This window comes from Rhinatrema bivittatum, chromosome 1 (genome assembly GCF_901001135.1).
Source record: "Rhinatrema bivittatum chromosome 1, aRhiBiv1.1, whole genome shotgun sequence".
In the NCBI taxonomy this organism is placed as follows: domain Eukaryota; kingdom Metazoa; phylum Chordata; class Amphibia; order Gymnophiona; family Rhinatrematidae; genus Rhinatrema; species Rhinatrema bivittatum.
The window spans coordinates 26,164,183-26,185,372 of record NC_042615.1 but is presented as its reverse complement, the minus strand read 5'-3'; positions in this window follow the sequence as shown (position 1 = coordinate 26,185,372).

The following is a 21,190-nucleotide window of genomic DNA, read 5'->3' as shown; positions in this document are numbered from 1 at the left end:
CTTTATATCAGAGTATTTCTTTCAGGTATAGTCTGCTGATGAATCTGGCAATGCATCTCCTGCAATTTCACCTGACTCAGATTGTGTGCCTTCTCCTCCTCATCATAATCTACATGATCTAGTCCCTCTGGAGGAAGCAGGCCTCTGTTTTTAGCGAGGTTATGAAGCATGAAGCATGCAGCAGGCGTGAAAGATCTCACAGGCCTTGGAAAGGGAGAAGGAGGGGACGTGCATGGAGGAATCATCCCACCAGAACTGTCCAAGTAGTAGAAACACATTTTGAGCAGGCCAGAGGTTCTCTCAATGATTGCCCTGGTCTGCCAGTGTGCCCTGTTGTAGCAATCTTCAGCAGTCTATGGGTTATCCATCAGGATCATAAGTCAGGTTTTGAGTGGATATCATCTGTATGGTAAAAGACAGAAAAGAGTAGAGTTAGATATCTTTTAGTGTTGGCCGGGGAGTAACTCCCAGGTTGAGGCCGGAGCGATCCTCCTGGGCCAGTGTTGTAAGTCCACCTAAATATGAAGGAGACCAAAAGAGTTTTGTAGCTGTGTGAGAGTAGTGGTAAGTTCATTTCTACCTAGAAGCCAGTCCTTGGTGATGTGGCCTTCCTAAAAGCAGTCATGAATTCCTGACTGTGAGAGAATGTAGGCATCGAGACTCGATCCCAGAAATCTAGGCATGTTGTCCAAGTTGATGGACTTGGAGTTGCAGACCACATGCATATTGAAGGAATGGAAGCCCTTGTAGTTGTGATCGGTGGCCTTGTTGTCCCCTAGTGCCCTTATAGGGAAATGAGTGCAATTGATATCCCCCACAACAGAGGGAAAGTGTGCAGTTTGGTAGAACCCAGTCATTATTTGCTATTCTTTCTGTCTGCTCTGAAAAATAGATATATATTTATATTGGTGTTTGTTTCTAAGAATTGGTGCCTGGAGCTCATAAGTACACATGGAGCAGCAGACTGGTTTATTGCAGCCAAAACCCCTAAAAGTGTCTGGAAGATGCCAGTGACCAAACATCAGAGGGCAGTAGAGACCTTGACGTGTACAGGCATGGTATGGTCACTGGTGGTGGAAGGTTGTAGGTCCTGCTTTAACTACTGTCATAGGTACAGTGTGGTTTCCTTGTTGAATTTGAACCTGGGCATAACTTGCTCTTCTGAGAGATCCAAAAAATGTGCCCCAATCCTACACATTCTCTGTAAGGGGTACTTCCTCTTCCTTCTTCTCTGTTCTCTTTTAGGGAAGTTGTGTGCGTAAATGAGCAGTACTAAATGTACCCACGTAGTTCTGATGCCATTCACGCAAAAGTTGCATTTAAAATATCTCATTTCACACGTATGTGCAAACCACTTCCCTTTTCTTGCATATACTTTTACTCGCGAAGGCTGATATACACGTGTACGTGACCCTTTTATAAAATACGGTTTGCTTGCAGATGCATCGCATATGTCCACACATGCACGTTTATGCACGTGTACGTTTTTGAAAATGTACCTGTTAGTCACTCAGCTAAATCCCTTTGAAATCTGATTTCCATATGCGATTTTTCATGTCCACATACTATATAACTCACTTCAATGGGGAAAATATTCAAAGAGCTACTGAGCTGTGAATTTAGCAGGTTCATTTTTACCAATTAACGTTGCTCAGATATTTCAGCCCGGCTAACAGGCAAAATTTGCAGCTGAATAGCGCCAGTGAAATCAAACTGCCGAAAACTCATGCACTTAGATTTAAGGCAGCCATTTGTGTGAGTGATAAATTATTACTGGTCTCTCAAAAGAGAGAATTTATTGCCAGAGGGATTATTCTCCAATAGCTTATATCAGTAGACAGACACAGAGGTCTAGAAAGACATCTGCCTAATTCCAATCGACATATCTTGACACCTATGGGCATTGTCCATTTAAAATAGCTCAAAGATCAATTTCTCACAGATCTCCCAAGTTCAGGTCCAAGATTAATGCTGCTGCTTTATTTACTGTCCCTTTTAACTTATTTGGCAGCCACCCCCTCTCCTCGCACACACACATACTATTAGCAATATACTCAAATGATGATAAATGTATTTAGAAAATGCACCTGAATGATAAAAATAGAATAAGCAAAGCTTTAATTGCATTGTTTTGACTGAGAGTTTCTGAGGCAGAATTTAAATCACTTCATTGTGAAACATTGATAGAGTCAAGGAAAATGTACAGTAACTGCATCACATGCCACAGAATTAAAGATGATCTTTACTACCTCTGCTGAGAAAGGCCTAAAAATCAATCAAGGGCTGTATCAAAGAAAAAAAAATCTATTCCGCTTGTAGTTCATGTAGCATTTACAATATTTCATGCTCCAGACTGTGAATACTGTGTATGGAAATCATTAAAGAGATTTCTGTGCCACAATACATATAATCTAGCATAATATAGTTAGTGAATGCAGAAATATAATATAGAAAGGTCCTTTGTGATATTCTTTCTGACTGGGAGCATCTTGGTCAACAACCTCACCATCTGACTTTCAGGGCTGTCTCATACTGCACTTAATAACTGCATAATACCACCCTACAACCCACTCACACATGCGCACACGCACACACACACACACACACACACACACACACACTCACACACGTGCACATGCACACACAAACACAAACATACACACACACACTCACATGCACACACGCGCATGCGCACACACACATACACACACACTATATACATATGCGTGCATGTGCATACACACACACCTACACACACACTCACATACACATGCGTGCGTGCGCTCACACACGCACACACACATACTTTTTGCTGTCCATCTCCACATCTGATTTCCCACTTGTTTCAGCACTGGGATAGGCAGCTCAGGCCTGCCTGTCTTGAAGGAAGGCAGGAGAGAAGTTTTCCCTCTGGTCCATGGACTGAGTCTACTTTGACAATAACAAAAGTGGTCTGAGAAGCTCACCCCTGATGGCTCACTATTTCAAGCCAGAAAATGACATGGGACCTGATTTTAGTGAGTTATCCTTATAATTTATAAAATAGTTAGGGATTAGCTTATTAGAAAGGATAATAAATAACTGCAATATCAACTAGAGTTTTAATGAAGGATCTGCAAGGGAACCCAGAGAACATTTATGGGATCTTTTGTCTTACCAAAATACATTTCTAAATAAATGTATTTTTGGGTTGTGTTTTCATCTATCAGCACCATAACTCTGTTTCTTGATTATCCAATGAGACCTATATAATAAAACAATTTATCATGTTTAGGTAGACCCGGTATCCATAACTATAGCATTAGAATATGCATTGAATATTACCAGCATCAGCACACTAGTATTTGTGATACAAAGGAATACAATTTTGCAAGTCATATGCTACAGTTTTTCTTTGCAGTGTGTTATAGATAGAACAGGCCTGGACTGATGAGAGATTTGGATTTACCAACAATCAACAAACTGATTTTAACAAATATAAGGACAGACTGCTACAGAAAAAAAGAACATTTACAAGTGAGTAATTAGATCCTATAGACTAGCAAGTGGGTTGTTTTGGTTTTTTTTTGGAGGGTGCATTCAAGATGTGATGACATTTAACTTAACAATGAAACAAAATTAAATAAAAGAAGTTTCATTTTATCAGAGAAAGGTCTTTATTATAAACATGAAATTACCTGTCTAGCTGTTATTGCTTTACATAGATGGTTTCAGATCTTGAGTGTTTCATTTGAAAAGAAACCCAAAAATAAAGCAATTCCAGTTGGAATTTTATAATTTCTTCATTTTAGGAGATTAGAAACACGGAGAGAGCAAGCAAACAGATAACAGCACATTTGACAAGTGCCCTCAATCCGGCTGAAGTGTGCATGGGGTTCCACAAAGAGCGCACGTTTACAGGGGGCAGGTTCAGGGCAGGGCAAAGACAAGGACAACTGTAGGTTGCATGTTTGAGTGTTGCCCTGGGCAGTGGGCACAAAGTACTTGCAGGCACTTGCTGCCTGCTTCTTCTCTGCTGGTGCTACTAGTCCCATGGGAAATCGTGCTCGTAGACTTACGAGCTCGTAAACCATGAGCATGATTTCCCATGGGACTAGCACCAGCACCAAAGAAGCAGATAGTAACTGTCTGCAAGTACTTTGCACCCATGGCAACACTCAACGCGGACTCATGCTCGCACATTCACTTCGAATCGCAAGGCAAAGTCCATGGGGTAAAAAGTACCCATGGACTCTGTCCCAGCATGGACACATTTGACAATTATCCCCTAAGCCGTTTGAGGTCAGAAGCAAGGTGAGCACTCGGCCGCTTCCAGGAGGAGGCCTGACTTTTTGAATCGCTACCAAAAAACGTGAATATTATTAGGAACTGTTTTCAAAATGAAGAAGGGGGTGAACTCTAGGGACATAGAAGTAACTCTCTGGCAAGTAAATAGGTCAGAGTGGGTGTATGGATTGTGCATATTCATACTAGGACATTCAATCATTAACATGACTTCTAGAACTAATAAGCTTATGATGGTCCAGTTACTTTTATAACAAATATATTTATATGGGTACTGGTAAACATGGGTTTTCCTGTCTACAGTTTCATTTCTGATATTTTGGTTACAGAAGAAAAGGAATGCCGCACCCTCATTATAAGAAAAAGTGTGGAGAGTGGATGTCATTGATGCTAGCTCTGCTCAGAGACACTTTAACTCCATATTTTAATATTTCTAAAAATGTTTAGGCTACAAGGGGGACATTTTCTAAGCTAATTCTGCACATAAAATCTTAGTTTCATGAAACTTGTCCCAGAGGGACTGTGTGTGTAAAAGTGTACACAAGAGATTCTGTGTGAACTTTTACACTCACTTCAAACAGGAGCTCCAATGGGAATGGAGTTGGTGAGAGGAAACCATTTACATGCACTAGATCTATAGAGATTTACAACTACTTGGGAGCAGAAGCGATAAGGGCCTCATAGTAGTTAGATATTTATACCTCTATAGGAGGCCCACCTAGTAACTTGAGGTGGGTTTAGGTATTAGTGTAGGGGTTAGGGGCCACTTTGACATTCAGAGTGAGACGTACAAACAGAACAGTACACTTGTGAATATTTGAGGTCCTTCGGAGTGAGGAAACTCACACAAAGATGAGATTTGTACACTGTTCTCTCAACCTAGCTGCTAGTCTTTCTCTCTTTCAGTTTAAAATGCTATTTGCAAAAACATTGCAAAGTGTGATAGCCCCAAACTCCTCCCCTTTTCTAAATTAGCATCCCACCATACGTTAAGGTGATTTTCACATGCAAAAAGCCCATAACACGGCTTGGAAAATAACCCCCTTTGTTTGTAATAGCAACAATTCCTAGTTACCCTTTCTTAATGATTGAATTAACTGCATTGGTCATAGTTTGTCTAAAATGCTGGGCTCAAAGATTTAACTCTGAATGTATGTATAACTAAGAACTAGAACTCAGGGACACACGCATTCATGGATTTATCTTTTTTTTTTACCTTTTCTGAGATGCACAAATCAGTCTTTCATATTCTGTTGCTTCAAGGAGAGCAATACCTACTTACATCAGATATGAAGACTGTGTTAAATCACTCAGACATTTAAATTGTATTGCTATTGTGAGACAGATCAGATAGAATTGGATCAAATGACAAAGCAGCATATTGAAACAAGTAACCCAAACATTATTTCCAGTAATATCAACTTTCTACATGCTTTCTAGCACTTTTATGCTGATAACTTTCTCTCACAGTTGAATTTCCCTACAGACTTTCAAAGGAATGTCAAGTCTTTTCCAGGGTTTGTAGAAATTGTAATCTAGTTGTGGGACTATTTCAGTAAAATTGAACAGTGGTAATTTTTTTTTGAGGGGTGGGAGGGGTTGCATCTGAGTTTCCTTCTGCCTCTGTGGATTTCCAGTTCATTCACAACAAGAACTGGGATCCAGCACCATAAGCCTTCATTGACTGGGGTAATTTCTCTTATTTTGTATAGTCCTGCCCTCCCCTCCCCCTTCCTCAATTCAGCCCAGCCATCAAAGTGACAGCCCTCAACTTAGGGGTTAAGGTAAGGGTGACCAACCACAGCTCCTTTTGGAGCTTGGCTAACATGGACCCTAAGCCTGACCACTAGGTATCGCCACTGCGTGATGTCTGAAGCTCCGAGGGCATTTTTACTGGAAAGGTGGATTATATAAATCAACAACAATAACAATAAGCTAAGATATATAATCCCTTAGACATATGTACTGGCAGGATAAGTTTTACCTGGATACTGGCCTGATTGAGAGCTATGCTCCTCAGTCCAATGAAAAGTCTACATGGGCTTTACTAAGGCAACACACTTTTAGCTGGATAGGGAGGAGACGTTCCTGGGGGCATGTATGGGTCGATAGGAAAACAACAGGTGTAGATATCATTTTGTTCTGCCCCCTCCAGGCACCAGGGGAAAAAAAAAGATGGGTGCATGCACGTGCATGCTCTACAAATTGGTTGCTTTCTTTGGAAAATGTGCTGCAAGACAGGAAGATGCAGGGTGCCTGTGCACATTTGCGGCCCTGCGGGCTGTTCAGAATTGCCCCCTTATGGGATCGATTCTGATTGCCTTCGGCTTTCTTGCACCCTCGTAACTCTGGGATTGACTTCAGGCACTTATGTAGCCAATATGTGTCCACTGCTCAGCTGCTTAGTCACCGAAACGGCTGACCTGGCCAGCAAAATTGCCAAGAAATGCTGTCCTTCCCTCTGATGAAATTCCTGCTGTGCATCAGATAAAGCTTTGATTCAGTCCCTGTGTCATTTGCAGAAATGTACTTGGTTATTATCCTAATTTGCTGAGAACATCATGCAGCATCTATTTCCTTACTGGCAAAAACACCTCTACACCTCGCATCCCAGAGCCTTTTATCCAGCCTTTGCCAGTCTGCATCTTGAGCCTTTTCCCCATACATCTAAGAGTGAAAATTTTCATTAACTCCTCTTATTACAGTATGGAATGCCACTCAGCAGCTTTTAGATCAATTGTCATGGGTCCCAAGCTCTTTTCATTGTTAGAATACACATTAAGGGTATTTTTTTTTATATATAAGAAAAGGTCTTTCCATCCCCTCTTCCGCCATTCTGTGCCTCTGAGGAAAAAAAAAAATTATTGGAGCCCGGCCGCCCAAAGCTTTCAGTTCCGAGTTTCAAATTCACCTTGATGCTATCTTACAGTGCATGGAATATCAAAAGCAGAAGCAATACAAATTTTTAACTTTTAGTTAGGCCACTTAGAAGGTCTGTAGAGCACAGCGGTGCGGCTCCACTCCACACCACATGGTTCATCTGCTGGAGACAGAAAATGCAACAAATAGAAGCAAAGGGAATGATCAGTCAGTGCTATGTTTCAAAAGCCTTTTGTTATTTAGGGCCACCCTTCTAGTGCTCAAATGTCCCTTGCATGGAAGCTTAATTGGTAACTTATCTCCCATGGCCTGACAACTCAATGGCATCTGACAACGGGAACTTCTCGATGGTGATGGAGATCTGCTCTAGGCAGAGGTACTCTGCAGGGAGTACTCATATTAAGGTAGCACCACCCGTTTCCGGGGCTGAAGCAGCATAACATGGCCACCATCCCCAAAGCACAGCTGGGATTAAGTGTAAAATGGCTATTGGATAAAGAATTTAAACCCAGCATCCAGGGGTGACTGAGAGGATTAAAGGGCCCTATTTACTAAGGTGCATCAATACACTCAAGCACATAGGATATATGTTAACATGAGGTATGCTAATGTCCACTTCAGTATTTCTGAGAATGCCAAAAATAATTGGATTTAAAATGTGGCAAATATTAATGAACTGCACTACCTTCAAATGCATGCAAAGTAACTAATTAATATTAAAATGATTTAATGAAATCACAGGAAATCATACAATCTGTATTAAGCCAGAGAAAGCTAACATACCTCATGAGCTGTAGTTAAGTTGGCCAAGAGCACTCGCTTATTTGCATGCTTGTGTCTCAGTTCCCCCATCCCCCACTTCTGATCCAAAAAGGCAGTCAAGACATCCCACAGACTAGTCCTCAGAAATGTGAAGGTTATCTTTCGGATGTTCAGCAGACTATGGGCCTCATTTTCCAAGTGTATCGCACGCGGTAAGGGACGTTTCACACACGAAATGTCCCTTTTCGCGTGCGATACCAAAATGGGGGCGGAGTCGGCCCCAGTGATGCCCCAACTCCTCCTCTTCCGGGGCTGACTCCGCAACAACGGCGCGCACAGCGAAAAGGTAGGTGCCTTTTCGCTGCCTATTTCGCTCCCAATAGCGATACCTCCTATGGTGTCGCTATTGGGTGCGAAACCGGCAGCGATCGCACTGCAACGGTGCGATCGCTGCCAGCTAGCGCAGGCCCACCCCCCGTTTTGGCCCCCTACCCCTCATCTTCTAAAGTATCGCAGGCCTGCGATACTTTAGAAAATGAGGCCCTAAAAGTATCTTACAGTCAGGTCTATCAAAAGCAGTTTCCTGAGAAAACCTACGGTTCCTGGAGGGAATAGGCAGTGCTAAACACTTGTTTAAATAATGAAGCACCAAGTCACTTATCAAAATGTGATAAGGTGTTTTTGCATGCGATAGCACCATATCATATGATGTGATGTGAGAGAGAAAGAGAGGGAGGGAGAGAGACTGGCCATAATGTCATTCCCATAGGTAGGTATTTGTATCCCTATGGTAGGCCCACCTAGTAACTCGAGGTGGGGTTTAGGTAAGAGTGTAGGGGGTTAGGGGCCAGTTTGCCATTCTACGTGACACCTACGAACAGAACAGTGGTCTCGTGAAGAATGACCTTTGGAGTGAAATTTCAACAAAATGTCCTAATTCGTCCTGGTTTGGCCACCCCGAAAAACGAAGGGAAGTTTCCTGAAATTTCGGGAAAATTCATTTTTCGGGGTTTGTGTGCACTGATGGGGTTAATGCGTGCTCCCGTTAGTGCGCGCTAACTCCCATTAGTGCGTGCTTACATTTCAACCAGGAGTTAGCACGCACTAACCCCAAAATTGGGGGTGGCCGAAATAAAAAAGCCCGAACCACGGGAAACCGAAATTTCCTGTGGCGGGCCGATAACAAAGGCTGAACCGAAAGTTTCGGCTGAATCACATCCCTATTATTTATTGCTACTAATCAATCGAATACGAGAAGTGTAAATATTTATTTATTTATTTATTTATTTATTTAAAGTTTTTCTATACCGGCATTCGCGATGGATATCGCATCATGCCGGTTTACAATTAACAAGTGGAGAAGGAACACAATAATAATAAATAATAATAATAATAATAATAAACATTAAACAAGTGAAGACAATAGATTGCAGTTACAATAAAACAAGGGAGTTACACAACTTGGAACAGAGAGAGAAGCTAGGATTTTAAACATAGATAACAAATATGCCAATTACGGCATTTGTAACATTAGTGGATTACCCTATTGAAGTGGAGTTAATTATTGCCATGTTGATGAAAAGTCTAGGCGTCTTAAGCGTATTAAAAGTAAAAGTGTATTAAAAGTCTAGGCGTATTAAATGGTGTATTAAGGTTCAGTTTAGATTTAATATTATTCAATCATCTGATCCAACCATCAGTAAAGAAGTTAGAAACCTCAATTCCTCTGCTGTGTGTTTATTGGATGCTGAGACTGTATTATTACTGAAGTTGTGAACCATGGACTGAAACAGGGCCTAATTGCAAAGAAGAGCTCTTGTTGGTCTCCACAAGTTGGACCTCGTGGACTCAGGTTAAAGCTCTCCGTTAGGGAGAAGGAGTTGTATAGAGGCTGAGAGGAGCTGGGCAGAAAGTATCCCTTAGGGATGTGCAGAGCAAAATTTTATGTTCATATTTCTTATGTCCGAAAGTGGGTCCCACTTGCGGCCAATATGGACATAAAAAAAATCTAATGAGTTGGGTATATGTACATATGTCGCCCATTAAAGTCAATGGGGGAAGGATTTCCAGCCTATTTTTGGCTGCAGAATTGTGGTTTTCTTATCAATTGGCCCAGGAGAGAGTTCCCTTTCCTTTGTGCAGGGAAGTACTCCCTGGAAAGGGTCCACCCCTAGAGTTGTGTGTACCCGGTGTTTACATTGGCGTCCAGTGAATATCGTTGGCGTCTAGTGAATTCCGTTGGCGTCTAGTGAATTCAGACGGTACTTACGCACTTCAGCAGATGACAAAGGAATTGGAGGATCTCTCAGAAATAAGAATACGTGTGGGAATACAAGGTCTGGATGAACAGGCAGGCACAGCAATGGAGTTAAAACAGCAGTAGGAACACAAGGCCTGGATGAACAGGCACTTCATTCGAGGACAGAGGTCAATCCCAGCTAGGGACACAAGGCCTGCATGAACAGGCACAGGAACTAGGTTAAAACACTGGTAGCTCGCCAGCATCTTTCTGATGCATGCTAGAATATTGGCAGCGGTATGGGCATGGTCCGTCAGGTGGGTGTGCAGTAAAGCCCACCTCCACCCTCATGCTTGTTCAGGGAAGGACTCCCTGGAACGGGTCCACCCCTAGAGTTGTGTGTACCCGGTGTTTACATTGGCGTCCAGTGAATATCGTTGGCGTCTAGTGAATTCCGTTGGCGTCTAGTGAATTCAGACTGTACTTACGCACTTCAGCTGATGACAAACGAATTGGAGCCTAGGATCTCTCACAAATAAGAATACGTGTGGGAACACAAGGCCTGGATGAACAGGTACATCATTCGAGGACAGAGGTCAATTCCAGCTAGGGACACAAGGCCTGCATGAACAGGCACAGCAACCAGGTTAAAACACTTGTGGGAACACAAGGCCTGGATGAACAGGCACAGCCACTGAGTTAAAACACCTGTGGGAACACAAGGCCTGGATGAACAGGCACCGCCACTGAGTTAAAACACCTGTGGGAACACAAGGCCCGGAAGAATGGGTACAGCAACTGAGTTAAAACACCTGTGGGAACACAAGGCCGGGATGAAGAGGCGCAGCAGTCGAGCACAGAGGTCGATCCCAGCTAGGGACACAAGGCCTGGATGAAGAGGCACATCATTCGAGGACAGAGTTCAATCACAGCTAGGGACACAAGCCGCGGAGGAAAAGACACTAACCAGGATCCTCCAAGCCCTCATTTTCTCCAAATTAGACTACTGCAACTCTACATTTCTTGGACTCCCTTCCTCATACACAAAACCACTCCAAATGGTTCAAAACGCAGCAGCCCGTCTACTAACAAACACTAGGAAAAGAGACCACATTTCCCCAGTCCTAAAAGACCTCCACTGGTTACCAATTCAGTTCAGAGTCATTTACAAATCCATCACCTTGATATACAAAATCTTTCACCAACACACCATAATCGACCTACAAATTCCTCTCCGTTTATACAAATGCACAAGACCGACCAGGGAAGCCTACAGAGGATGCCTCCTTGTTCCACCCTCCAAAACCACTTATCACAGCACCTTTAGAGATTGAGCCCTTTCCACAGCAGGTCCACCGTTATGGAACTCCATCCCCCCAGATCTCAGAAATGAACCTTGCCTCCTAACCTTTCGGAAAAGACTCAAGACATGGCTTTTCAGGCAAGCCTTCCCGAACTGCACCTAACACACACCATCAATAAATTCTCAGCTCAGAAGCTGTATATATTGGACGCCATATTTGTAATGTACTCTTGTATATTTTTATATTCTACACATGTATATAATTAACCTCCTCTATCCCTCTTTATTTCTTACACTCCCAGTTCATAGCCCCAGTTAATTGTAACTGCATCTCTTCACCACGTGTATTTATGTTATAGGTTGTTTTCTTTGCACCCCTGTTTTCTGTAAAGCGACATCATGTGAACGATTTCATGAATGCCGGTATAAAAAAACCTTAAATAAATAAAATAAATAAGTAAGTACCGCAAGGGAAAGTTGAAAACAACTTTGAAGAGGGAGTTCAAGAGGGCGTGAAATTGTAAAGAGGTAAATGGGTGGGGTCCGTGCAGTCCGCCCGCAGGATTCAACCCGGCGGGTTCGGTCGGACCGGGGTTTCGGCGGATCCCCCACCCCCACCCCTTTCGCGGGGGGTGGGGGAGGGGCGGGGAACGCCTCCCGGACGGCCCCGGCCCCCGCAGGGCGCATTTCCTCTGCGGCGGTGCGCCGCGACCGGCTACGGTTCGGCTGGGAAGGCCCAGGGGGGGCAGGTGGCCCGCTGCTCCAGCGGCGCGTGTTATAGCCCCCCCTCCCGGCGTTTCCTCCTTCCCCTTTGGCAACTGTTAACTTGTCTTAACCTCATTCACTACATCTATGCAGACGATGTTCAGATTCTTATTCCCATAACAGAATCTATTAACAAACTTGGCTATTCTTACAAGCCTTCCCTGATCCTTCAAACTTTCACTAGATAAGTAAAGCTACTCAGCTTTCAATATGGAACTTCGCCCCTCCAATATTCTCCTCATTTAGCTACCCTACTTATGCACTTCAGAAAATGACAAAGGAATTGGAAGATCTCTCAGAAATAATAATACGTGTGGGAACACAAGGTCTGGATGAACAGGCAGGCACAGCAATGGACTTAAAACACCAGTAGGAACACTAGGCCTGGATGAAGAGGCACATCATTCTAGGACAGAGGTCAATCCCACCTATGGACACAAGCCGCGGAGGAAAAGAAACTAACCATGATTCCCTCCGTAACGGCGAGTGAAGAGGGAAGAGCCCAGCGCCGAATCCCCGCTCGTCCGGCGGGCGCGGGAAATGTGGCGTACGGAAGATCGCCTCTCTGGCGCCGCTCGGGGCCCCAAGTCCTTCTCATCAAGCCTCAGCCCGCGGACGGTGTTAGGCCGGTAGCGGCCCCCGGCGCTCCGGGACCGGGTTTTCTCGTAGTCTGTTTGTTTGGGAATGCAGGCCAAAGTGGGTGGTAAACTCCATCTAAGGTTAAATACCATTTCCGGCGCGTGTTTTTCCCCCCCCCCCCCCCCCGGCAGCAGCTTCGCCGTTTCCCCCGCCGTTTCCTCCTTCCCCTTTGCCAACTGTTAAGTAGTCAACCTCATTCACTACATCTATGCAGACGATGTTCAGATTCTTATTCCCATAACAGAATCTATTAACAAAGCCATCGCACTTTGGAACAACAGCTTACAAGCCATCACTAATCTCCTCAACAGTCAAAGCATGAGATCTTATTAAGAAACTGACATTATCCTCAACAAATTCTTACTCCTAGCAAAACCTATACCAAGTAAGTACACAGGGGTCTGTATTTTCATACCCCATTGCTTGCTGTTTGAATACCGCTCTTGCCGTACCGACCCGCAGGGTCCACCTAGGGACACAAGCTGTGGAGGAAAAGAAACTAACCAGGATTCCCTCAGTAACGGCGAGTGAAGAGGGAAGAGCCCAGCGCCGAATCCCCGCCTGTCCGGCGGGCGCGGGAAATGTGGCATACGGAAGACCGGCTCCCCAGCGCTGCTCGGGGGCCCAAGTCCTTCTGATGGAGGATCAGCCGGCGGACGGTGTTAGGCCGGTAGTGGCCCCCCAATAAAACCACCAAAGACTGCTTCTATAAACTGCAAGTTTAAAAAAGGATAAGACCACTCTTCCACGCCAAACACTTCAGAACCATCCTCCAAGCCCTCATTTTCTACTACTGCAACTCTACATTACTTGGACTCCCTTCCTCATACACGAAACCACTCCAAATGGTTGAAAACGCAGCAGCCCGTCTACTAACAAACACTAGGAAAGGAGGCCACATTTCCCCAGTCCTAAAAGACCTCCACTGGTTACCAATTCAGTTCAGAGTCATTTACAAATCCATCACCTTGATATAAAAAATCATTCACCAACACACCATTATCGACCTACAAATTCCTCTCCGTTTATTCAAATGCACAAGACCGACCAGGGAAGCCTACAGCGGATGCAATGCCGGTATAAATAAATAAAATAAATAAATAAAATCAATAAGTACGTAAGGGAAAGTTGAAAACAACTTTCAAGAGCGAGTTCAAAAGGGCGGGAAACCGTTAAGAGTTAAACGGGTGAGGTGCGTGCAGTCCACCTGGAGGATTGAACCCGGCGGCGGGTTCGGTGGGACCGGGGGTGGTTTCGGCGCATCCCCCACCCCTTTCGCGGGGGGGCGGGGAACGCCTCCCAGACGGCCCCGGCCCCGTCCAGGAATAAAAAAAATAAAGTAAAGCAGTAAAATCAATAAGTACGTAAGGGAAAGTTGAAAACAACTTTCAAGAGCGAGTTCAAAAGGGCGGGAAACCGTTAAGAGTTAAACGGGTGAGGTGCGTGCAGTCCGCGGCCCCGGCCCCGTCCAGGAATAAAAAAATAAAGTAAATATATAAAATCAATAAGTACGTAAGGGAAAGTTGAAAACAACTTTCAAGAGCGAGTTCAAAAGGGCGGGAAACCGTTAAGAGTTAAACGGGTGAGGTGCGTGCAGTCCGCGGCCCCGGCCCCGTCCAGGAATAAAAAAATAAAGTAAATATATAAAATCAATAAGTACGTAAGGGAAAGTTGAAAACAACTTTCAAGAGCGAGTTCAAAAGGGCGGGAAACCGTTAAGAGTTAAACGGGTGAGGTGCGTGCAGTCCACCTGGAGGATTGAACCCGGCGGGTTCGGTGGGACCGGGGGTGGTTTCGGCGCATCCCCCACCCCTTTCGCGGGGGGGCGGGGAACGCCTCCCAGACGGCCCCGGCCCCGTCCAGGAATAAAAAAAATAAAGTAAAGCAATAAAATCAATAAGTACGTAAGGGAAAGTTGAAAACAACTTTCAAGAGCGAGTTCAAAAGGGCGGGAAACCGTTAAGAGGTAAACGGGTGGGGTGCGTGCAGTCCGCCTGGAGGATTCAACCCGGCGGGTTCGGTGGGACCGGGGGTGGTTTCGGCGCATCCCCCACCCCTTTCGCGGGGGGGCGGGGAACGCCTCCCGGACGGCCCCGGCCCCGTCCAGGAATAAAAAAAATAAAGTAAAGCAGTAAAATCAATAAGTACGTAAGGGAAAGTTGAAAACAACTTTCAAGAGCGAGTTCAAAAGGGCGGGAAACCGTTAAGAGGTAAACGGGTGGGGTGCGTGCAGTCCGCCTGGAGGATTCAACCCGGCGGGTTCGGTGGGACCGGGGGTGGTTTCGGCGCATCCCCCACCCCTTTCGCGGGGGGGCGGGGAACGCCTCCCGGACGGCCCCGGCCCCGTCCAGGAATAAATAAAATAAAGTAAAGCAGTAAAATCAATAAGTACGTAAGGGAAAGTTGAAAACAACTTTCAAGAGCGAGTTCAAAAGGGCGGGAAACCGTTAAGAGTTAAACGGGTGAGGTGCGTGCAGTCCACCTGGAGGATTCAACCCGGCGGGTTCGGTGGGACCGGGGGTGGTTTCGGCGCATCCCCCACCCCTTTCGCGGGGGGGCGGGGAACGCCTCCCGGACGGCCCCGGCCCCGTCCAGGAATAAAAAAAATAAAGTAAAGCAGTAAAATCAATAAGTACGTAAGGGAAAGTTGAAAACAACTTTCAAGAGCGAGTTCAAAAGGGCGGGAAACCGTTAAGAGGTAAACGGGTGGGGTGCGTGCAGTCCGCCTGGAGGATTCAACCCGGCGGGTTCGGTGGGACCGGGGGTGGTTTCGGCGCATCCCCCACCCCTTTCGCGGGGGGGCGGGGAACGCCTCCCGGACGGCCCCGGCCCCGTCCAGGAATAAAAAAAATAAAGTAAAGCAGTAAAATCAATAAGTACGTAAGGGAAAGTTGAAAACGACTTTCAAGAGCGAGTTCAAAAGGGCGGGAAACCGTTAAGAGGTAAACGGGTGGGGTGCGTGCAGTCCGCCTGGAGGATTCAACCCGGCGGGTTCGGTGGGACCGGGGGTGGTTTCGGCGCATCCCCCACCCCTTTCGCGGGGGGGCGGGGAACGCCTCCCGGACGGCCCCGGCCCCGTCCAGGAATAAAAAAAATAAAGTAAAGCAGTAAAATCAATAAGTACGTAAGGGAAAGTTGAAAACAACTTTCAAGAGCGAGTTCAAAAGGGCGGGAAACCGTTAAGAGGTAAACGGGTGGGGTGCGTGCAGTCCGCCTGGAGGATTCAACCCGGCGGCGGGTTCGGTGGGACCGGGGGGGCTTTCGGCGCATCCCCCACCCCTTTCGCGGGGGGGGCGGGGAACGCCTCCCGGACGGCCGCAGGGCGCATTTCCTCCGCGGCGGAGCGCCGCAACCGGCTCCGTGTCGGCTGGGAAGGCCCAGGGGGGGCAGGTGGCCCGCCGCTCCGGCGGCGCGTGTTATAGCCCCCCCTGGCAGCAGCTTTGCCGTTACCCCCGCCGTTTCCTCCTTCCCCTTTGCCAACTGTTAAGTAGTCTTAACCTCATTCACTACATCTATGCAGACGATGTTCAGATTCTTATTCCCATAACAGAATCTATTAAGAAAGCCATCGCACTTTGGAACAACAGCTTACAAGCCGAAGCCACCACTAATCTCCTCAACAGTCTAAACCTGGTCCTCAATGCCTCTAAAACTAAACTCCTCTTCATTTCCTACAAGCAAGAAAACCTCCCATCTCAGATCCATCACAAACACCTTCTCACCCACAACCATGTGAGAGACCTGGGAGTAATTATAGACAACCGTCTTGACCTAAAGAATATGATCCAAACCACAACTGTAAGATATAATATTATATCTTAATGGGCCTCGACAAAGGAAACTCTTTCCTATTGATCTTGTTAGACCTTTCCGCAGCGTTCGACACGGTCAACCACGCCATCCTCCTAAACCAGCTTTCGTCCATAGGAATCAGCGGCACCGTCCGATCCTGGTTCAAAACGTTTCTCGATAACAGAGGTTACAAAGTTAAACTCCAAAACAAGGAATCCTCAAGATTTGACTCTGTCATAGGAGTCCCTCAAGGTTCTTGATTATCTCCGACCCTATTTAATATCTATCTTCTTCCTCTCTGCCAACTTCTTACCGACCTCAATCTAAAGTACTTCCTTTACGCAGATGATATTGAAATCATCATCCATATCAAAGACACATACTCTAAAACTCTTGACTACTGGGAAACATGCCACCAGAAAATCAAACAAGTAGTAAACAACCTACACCTCATCTTAAACTCATCCAAGACAGAAATCCTACTCATCTCTCCTGAAAACAATATCTCCAACACTACTCTTCCCACCAACCTACCTACCACACAAGTTACAGACTTAGGAGTGATAATAGACAACCGGCTAAACTTCAAGGCACATATCAACAAAACAACCAAAGACTGCTTCTATAAACTCCAGGTTCGGAAGAGGATAAGACCTCTTTTCCATGCTCAAGACTTCAGAACGATCATCCAAGCAGTCATTTTTGCGAAATTAGACTACTGCAGTTCCCTATTGCTAGGTCTGCCCTCATCCTATTCCAAACCACTACAGATGGTTCAAAATTCAGCAGCCCGATTACTAACAGGCGCAAGAAAGAGAGACCACATATCTCCCATTCTGAAAGAGTTACATTGGCTACCCGTCCACTTCCGTATCATCTATAAAGCCATATGTGTCATCTTCAAAACTATTCATCAACGCATCTTATGCACTTTAGCTGATGACAAAGGAATCGGAAAATCTCTCAGAAATAAGAATACGCGTGGGAACACAAGGTCTGGATGAACAGGCACATCATTTGAGGACAGATGTCAATCCCAGCTAGGGACACAAGCAGCGTAGGAAAAGAAACTAACCAGGATTCCCTCAGTAACGGCGAGTGAAGAGGGAAGACCCAGCGCCGAATCTCCGCCACTCCGGGTTCGGGGATCTGAACCCGACTCCCTTTCGATCGGCCGAGGACGACGGAGGCCATCGCCCGTCCCTTCCGAACGGCGCTCGCCTATCTGTTAGGACCGGCTGACCCATGTTGAACTGCTGTTCACATGGAACCCTTCTCCACTTCGGCCTTGAAGAAGAATGCTCAGTCTGTTTAAAAGAACAAAATTAACGGACCCACTCAAGGAATATGCTCAGTCTGTTTAAAATAAGAAAATTAACGGACCCACTCTGAAGGTCAATGCTCAGTCTGTTTAAAAGAACAAAATTAACGGACCCACTCAAGGACTATGCTCAGTCTGTTTAAAAGAACACAATTAACGGACCCACTCTGAAGGTCAATGCTCAGTCTGTTTAAAATAGCAATATCAACAGACCCACTCTGAAGGACAATGCTCAGTCTGTTTAAAATAACAAAATGGAACTGCCCAGCTAGGGACACAAGGCCTGGAGGAACAGGCACATCATTGGTGGACAGAGGTCAATCCCGGCTAGGGACACAAGGCCTGGAGGGACAGGCAGGCACAGCAATGGAGTTAAAACACCAGTAGAAACACAATGGCTGGAGGTACAGGCAGGAACAGCAACGGAGTTAAAACACTTGTGGGAACACAAGGCCTGGAGGAACAGGCACATCATTGGTGGACAGAGGTCAATCCCGGCTAGGGACACAAGGCCTGGAGGGACAGGCAGGCACAGCAATGGAGTTAAAACACCAGTAGAAACACAATGGCTGGAGGTACAGGCAGGAACAGCAACGGAGTTAAAACACTTGTGGGAACACAAGGCCTGGAGGAACAGGCACATCATTGGAGGACAGAGGTCAATCCCAGCTAGGGACACAAGTCGCATAGGAAAAGAAACTGACCAGGATTCCCTCAGTAACGGCGAGTGAAGAGGGAAGAGCCCAGCGCCGATTCTCCACCACTCCGGGTTCGTGGATCTGAACCCGACTCCCTTTCGATCGGCCGAGGACGACGGAGGCCATCGCCCGTCCCTTCCGAACGGCGCTCGCCTATCTGTTAGGACCGGCTGACCCATGTTGAACTGCTGTTCACATGGAACCCTTCTCCACTTCGGCCTTGAAGAAGAAAGCTCAGTCTGGTTAAAATAAGAAAATTAACGGACCCACTCTGAAGGTCAATGCTCAGTCTGTTTAAAATAGCAATATCAACAGACCCACTCTGAAGGACAATGCTCAGTCTGTTTAAAATAACAAAATGGAACTGCCCAGCTAGGGACACAAGGCCTGGAGGTACAGGCAGGAACAGCAACGGAGTTAAAACACTTGTGGGAACACTAGGGCTGCACAGTAGATGCCGGTCAGACACAGCGATTCATGTCAAGAACATGTGCTGCAGTGCTTACTGCTTACATTATCTTGAGCATAGGAGGCAATTGGAACTGCTGCAAGGCTCCTTTCAATAGCTTTTATTCATCTTGCCATTCACAAGGAAAATCGGGAAAGCCAAGCACTGGCAGGTTTACTTTCAAAAACACTAGCATTTCCATCAAGACCGGTGAAAGCCTTGAGCGGTGAGGGCTCATGATATCCCCTGTCATTGAAAAAAACACGTTCACTGGGCACACTTGTTGGTGGACATGACAGATATCCTTCAGCCACTTTGGCTAGGTGTGGCCAGACAGTGGACTTGTGTGCCCAATATGCCAGCGGATCTGTCTGCGTATTCTCTATCGGCTCTGAGAGATACCGTTTCACTGACAGCTCTGCTGCTGTCTCCTCCTGTGCTTGGGAGGGCTGAGAGTCACTCAATCTAGTTACTTTCTCTCTCGCCTGTTGCACTACTGATGTATCTTTATGGCCAACATGCCTTGGGCGTTCTGACGTTGAGGTAGAGGCACTAGTAATAGTATCTGTCACTGACACAGTCCTTCTCCTGCCAGGGATAGCAGCAGCACAACTCTGTGACGTGCCTGATGTTTCCACCTGTGCTTCAAGCCTAATCTGTCTCCGCCTATGGTGCTCCTGTTCACGGACCTGTGCTAACAACAGCTCCTTCACAAATGACAGACAATTGGTCTGTAGGGCGATTTTACCTTTCACACGGGGATCACAGACAGAGGCGAGCATGTATGTGCTGTCCTCTGTTAAAGGCCTTAATCTGTCTTTCACCTGCTGCTGCAAAACGTCCACACACTGCAGCACCTCAGCAGTCATTCCCTCTTGCCGTTTAATGCCTTCCAAATGGTCATCCAGGAATTTCACTATAGGGATGATGTCAGCCAAGGTGGAACTTCTGGAACTCAGCTCCTCCGTGACGTCCTTGAAGGGCTGCAGGATTTTTACCAGCTGACTCATGACTAACCAATCGTGATGCCCTAGGGGATTCTGTACACCTATGTCTATTGTACCAGAAAGTTCATGAAGGGGTGTCTGCAGCTCCAATAACCTCTCCAGCATCATAAAGGTGGAATTCCACCGGGTGGGAACGTCTTGAATGAGACGCTTCTCGGGCATATCCAAAGCAGTCTGATTTTCTCGGAGAACCTGCCCCACCCTGACACTTCTGTGGAAGTGTGCTGCTATGTTCCTGCACTTCTGTATTAACCTACGCAGGTATTCAGTCTCCTTGTCCTTGGACTCCAAGCCCAAACCTGACTTCACTACCAGATGCAGAGTGTGTGCAAAACATCGGATGTTCTTAAACCGCCCATCGCTTATTGCCTTAACCATGTTTGCACCGTTGTCTGTGACAAAAAAGCCTGCCCGCGTTTTACTGTCTCGCTGGTGTACTTTCCAGCTCGCCAGCATCTTTCTGATGCATGCTAGAATATTGGCAGCGGTATGGGCATGGTCCGTCAGGTGGGTGTTCAGTAAAGCCCACCTCCACCCTGATGCTTGTTCAGTAATAGAGCTGCTGGCTGCCCCTGCCTCTGCCATGTCCCACCAGTGTGCTGTCAGAGAGAGGTAAGAGTGTGCAGCATTCATGGCGGTCCAGATATCGCAGGTGAAATGCACTCTTCCGTCTGCCTTACCTAGCAGTGCTTGCACGCGACTGACACAGTGCTTGTACAGGCTGGGGATGACCTTTCTACTAAATGTGGTTCTGGAGGGGACTTTGTAATTTGGAAGTACGACCTTCAAGAAACGTTTGAAACCCACATTCTCAACTAACTGCAGGGGCTGGTCATCAAGGGCAATCATTTCCCCAATGCTCCTGGTTACTACTTTTGCGGCTGCCTGCCTCCTACCCCGGGATAGCGTTACCGCACTCCACCCCATTTCCTCCATGGTGCATTGTCGCTTCTCCCACATGTCAGTGGGTTTCTGGCCTGCCGCCTGACTGCTAGAAGGGTATGAGGGCGTGGGCTGACTCTGCTGCTTTCCTACCACTGCACCCTGGTTGG